This window comes from Loxodonta africana, chromosome 16 (assembly GCF_030014295.1).
Source record: "Loxodonta africana isolate mLoxAfr1 chromosome 16, mLoxAfr1.hap2, whole genome shotgun sequence".
Lineage (NCBI taxonomy): Eukaryota > Metazoa > Chordata > Mammalia > Proboscidea > Elephantidae > Loxodonta > Loxodonta africana.
The window spans coordinates 77,906,791-77,911,853 of record NC_087357.1 but is presented as its reverse complement, the minus strand read 5'-3'; the positions used below and the strand labels follow the sequence as shown (position 1 = coordinate 77,911,853).

General features: G+C 52.2%; 1 non-coding gene across 1 annotated transcript; it reads left to right on the top strand.

Moving 5' to 3' along the window:
* Positions 1–1,826: 1,826 nt before the first annotated feature.
* On the top strand, positions 1,827–1,897 carry TRNAG-UCC (transfer RNA glycine (anticodon UCC)). Its single transcript has one exon. It is a non-coding gene; the product is annotated as a tRNA-Gly (tRNA).
* Positions 1,898–5,063: the final 3,166 nt, after the last annotated feature.

Genomic DNA, 5,063 nt, shown 5'->3' with positions numbered 1-5,063 from the left:
GGGCAAGTCACTGCCCCTCTCTGAGCTTCCGTTTCCCTGTGTGTGAAGTGGGGATAATTCTAGCACCGACCTCACGGCACTGTTGTGAGGATTCAATGAGAAAATGCAACTGTTTATGAACAGTGGCTGAAATCCAAAGTGAGACAATGTTTATTAGGAATAAGAAGAAGACGTGGGCCTGCTACAGTGGAAGCCATGGCTCAGTAACCAATTCGTTACGATACTGTGAGCTGCGGGCTGGAAAGGGAGCACAGATGAGATGCTATGGGGGCGCAGAGGAAGCAGGGGGACACCTCGGAGTTGGTGACTACTTCTCACTGCACAGTCCTGCCAAGGAACCCCAAAGGAAGGCACATGTGGGATTTAGAGAGGACCCTTCTAGACTTCCAAGGGCACCAGTCTGGTATCCACTAGCTTGTTTGTTAGCTGCTGTCTAGCCGCCTGACTCATGGCGACCCCATGCACGAAGGGAATCCATAAGGTTTTCATTGGCAGATTTCTTCCTAGTCCATCTCAGTCTAGAAGCTCCCCTGAAACCTGTTCAGCATCACAGTAACACACAACCCACCGCTGACAGACGGGAGGTGGCTGGGCTGAGGCAAAATGGCTGGGGGTTGAACCCGGGTCTCTCACATAGAAGGTGAGATTTACACTCCTGAACTACCACTGCTTCTCTGGTACTCGGAGGTTACCCATGAATTCTCCTTTTGGCATTTTCTGGAAAATTACAACCATGTCTATGTCTTTGGATGGGGCTCAGCGAAGGGGAGGCCCGTAGTGTTGACGGGTTAGTTCTTGGAAGGCTCCATGATGGAGGTGGCATTGGGATGTATGGTGGGGAGGCAAGTGTAGGCAAGTGTGGGCACGCGGCGTGCATGTGCCCGAGGTGTGGAGGGCAGAGTGAGGAGGCCAGTCCTTCCAGCCTGTGCCCACCTGTCTTTTCTCCCCGCCAGGCTGGAGTGTAGACTTTGCGCTGGAGTGCCTGGTGATGGGAGCCAGTGCCGGCAGAAGTCAGGAAGTGACCAGCTGTGCCGTTTCTCTGTGGTGTGGGCAGGGCTGAGTGGCGAGGTGGGGAAGACAACCGGGAGATGCAAAAGGCTATTTGGGCAATTGGTTGGAGCAACAGTGCAGGTCGGTGGGAGTGACCTTCAATGTCAGAATGGGTCTTCAGGTTCTGCCAGGATGGATGGAGCACACATCAGGTCCTGAAGCCTGAAACTCTCACCCTATAAGATCCCTCTGTGTGCTGGATTTTCTCCATTTTCCTCTCAAATTCCTTCTACACCCTCCTCCACCCTGCTATGTGCTCTGAGAGGGTGATTCCTATGGACTGAAGCAGACAATCCGCTTGTTCACTGGCTTCCTGCTGGGTTCAGTCAATGCAGTTTGTTCCCGTTACCATGTCTGCATAACTAACTACTCCCATACATAGTGGCCTAAAACAGCAGCCATTGATTACGCTTCTGGATTCTGTGGGTCAGGAATTGGGAAAGTGCACAGCAGGGACAGATTGCTTCTGCTCCACAGTGTCTCGGAGTTCAGGCGCAAGACTTGAAGGCTGGGGAATGGAATCCTCTGAAGGCTCACTCGCTCACATGTTTGACTATTGATGTTGCCTCTTCGCTGGGACATCAGCTGTGGCAGCCGACTGGAACACCTGTGTGTGGCCCCTCCATGTGGCTGCTTGGGCTTCCTCACAGCATGGTGGCTGGCCTCCAAGAGTCAACGTCCCAAAGAGAACCAGGTGGATGTTGCATCACTTATGATATCACCTCAGGAGTTGCATAGCCCAGATTTAAGGAGTGTTGAAGTTCCATCGCGAGGAGGCAGTGGTGGTTCAATGGTAGAATTCTTGCCTTCCATGCTGGAGACCCAGGTTCGATTCCTGGCTAATGCACCCCACACACAGACACCATCCACCTATCGGTGGAGGTTTGTGTGTTGCTATGAGACTGGATAGGTTTCAGTAGAGCTTCCAAACTAAGATGGACCAAGAAGACCTGGTGATCTGCTTCCAAAAATCAGCCAGTGAAAATCCTATGGATCACAATGCTCTGATCAGCAACCAATCATGGGGCTGGCACAGGACTGGGCAATGTTTCGTTTCATTGTGCGTGGGGTTGCAAGGAGTTGGCCCCCCCAACAGCTAACAACAACAAAGTCTTATTGTAGGAAGAGTGTGTGGGATGGCTGGTATTGTTGCAGCCATTTGGAATATTTAATCTGCCACGGGATGAATTGGTAGGAGACCAGACTCATTCGTTCACTTATTCACTCACTGGTTCAATCAACAAACATTCCTTGGCTTCCTCCCTGTTGCGCTGTGAGTTAGTAATGGCACTGTTCAAATGGCACAGCTCCTGTTGGCTTGTCGTCTCCTTCTGTGTGAGCAAGTGCCCAAGTTTCTCCTGCCACCATGTTGATGCCACTGTGAGATGGGGCTGACCACCTGGAGCAGGGAGCCCCACCCTGAAGCTGAGGGAGTCAGGCCATACCACTAAGCTGTCTTTTCCTTGAGGAGCTTTTTTTCTTAGTCCACCCCTCTTCCCCAGCTCAGGGACTAGCAGTGGACAGAGATTGATCAAATCAATGAATGAGTATAATAGTTAGTCCTGAGCATGAGAAATGACCTAGTAAGGAGGCCAGGAACTGAAGGCCCCAGGTGAGCGGACGGTTGCCTTTCACCTGGACAGCTTCTTTTTTATACATTCCAGGGGGAAAAAATACAAACACAAATAAAACATCTGACAACAAAGCAAGGCTGTGTGATAATTCTATTCCCAGATCAAATCACAGCACAGGGAATGCGTTATCATCAACGTGATTACCTTTGGGGAAACAGAGACAGGGAGTTTTATTAAATGAGACAATCTCGCTAAAAGGAAGCCTTACATTAGACTTTGGGCCTTAAATAATATTAGTGTCAAGTGCTGACAAACATCCCACACGTGGTGTCTGGTAGTAAACCCCCTCAGAGCAGCGTCAGCGGGGCGCCACAGGCACTGGAGAGATGGGCGCAGCAGGAGAGGGCAGTCCCCGGCCCTGTGGCTGTGAACTGGGCCACTGCCCACCTGCCCTAAACAAGGCAACTCAGGCCCCAGCAGAGCTGCAGACTTGGCGCTTTTCTCTCGGGCAAGCGGGGGCACCCTTCTGGGTGACACGGGGCACTGGGATCCTCTGTGGCCCGTCTGGGAGAGGGTTCCTGCATTTTCTGCCCTGGACACAATGCTCCCAAATGGAGGCAACGGCTGGCCCCCAGGTGGGATTGGTACTCCCCTCCCTGAGAACGTGCAGCCCTGGGACAGGGCATCTTCCCTTCGGGTGCCTCGCTGCCCGTCTCTTCCTCTCTCTGGATCTCTCTGTCTCTGTGTGGAAACCAGAAACAGCATCACTTAATGGTTCAGGGCATGGTCTTTGGAGCCATGAAGGTCTGGGAGGTCTAGGTTCAAATGCTGGCTCACTAGCCCCATCTCTTTGGAAGTTAGTTTCCTCGTCTTTACAATGGGGTAACATAGTACTGACCTCATAGGCCTGTTCTGGGGACTGAATGAGATTGCCTGTGTACAGCAGCATCTGGCATACAGCAGTCACTCAGTTCATGTTTTCTCTGCTGTGTTGTGGCTCCTGGCCCTGCCCTGCCCCTCCTGTCCCTAACACATCACCCACAGAGAACACAATCAGACTGCTGGAGGGCAAGCTTCCTGAGGCTGCAGTAGGACAAGATCATCTTGTGGAGACCTTATGCCCCTCCATATTATAGACCTGGGACTCCCCAAGATCAGCCAGCCTTCTCCTGTGACAGGTGGTGAAACTTAGGCTTGAAACAGAGCTGGTACCTGCCTGGGGCCACAGAAGTTTCTGAACTCCCAGGCTAGTGTGCCCTGAGATCAGTCCCTACCTCTCGTTTTTCTCTCAACCATGGAAGAATTTACAGAGTTATAACAACCGTTATAGTTCTCCTTTCCCAAAGACTGGTGTGTGCTGGGCTCCCTGCTCAGTCTGAGATGACAGATGATGCCTTTAGCCAAGGAGGTGGTATTATCAATTGCAGAGGAGTAAACTGAGGCCCAGTGTTAGTCGACTGGCCCAGCTAGCAGGAGGGGGAGCCAGCACTGAACTGAGGGTGGCCCGGCTTCGGGACTGGCTCTGGAATTCCTGAGGCCAGAGCCCTGCCAACGGCAAGGTCCACGACAGGACTGGGCAGTAAGTCAGTGCACCTTCCCGAGCCTCAGCTTCATACCTTGTAAAGTGGGGTTGATGAGAATTTGCAGGGTCACTCCTATAGCATGAAGCCCAAGATCTTGAAGCCATCCTAGTGGTCATTCTGCCTGGTTCCTATTCTATGCCTGCAGATTAAAACTTGCCCAGGTCATGGGGCTGGAAGGGGCCGGAGCAGGGAGCTGTCACATGACTGAAGGATCTCAGGGGCAGACAGTCGATTTTCAGTCCTCCTCCCTGGGAGGGTTTGTACCCCCTCAGCTCTGCCTCATTCTTCTGTGACCTTGTCCCCTCCATCTGCCAGGTGATTCTCCTATCAATACAACACCCCCTTCTCTGCCCTGCCCACAGCTCACCCCAAGCTCAAGGAGGAGCAGGGCAGAGAAGCGGGGTCTGGACTGGGATCTAGGGAGCTCTGGGCTCTTGTTGAGTCCTTTGGTGGTGCAAAAATTTAAGAGTGCGATTACTAACCGCAAGGTTGGTGGCTCGAACCCACACCCACACAGAGCGATTTCAAAGAAAGGCCTGGTAATTTTCTTCCAAAGCGTCACGGCCTTGGAAACCCTGTGGAGTAGTTCTGCTCTGCAAGCAAGGGGTCTCCATGAGCTGGAACTGGCTTGACACCAACTCGTTTGGTTCTTTGGTTGGGCTCTAATCTGCAGACCCTGGATGGTGCAAATGGTTAACACATGGCTGCTAACCGAAAGTTCAGAGGTTTTAGTCCACCCAGAGTCTCCTCAAAAGAAAGTCCTGGGGATCTGCTTCTAAAAAATCAGCCCCTGAAAACCACATGGAGTACAGGTCTACTCGGCACGTACGGGGTCACCGAGAGTCAGAGTCTATTC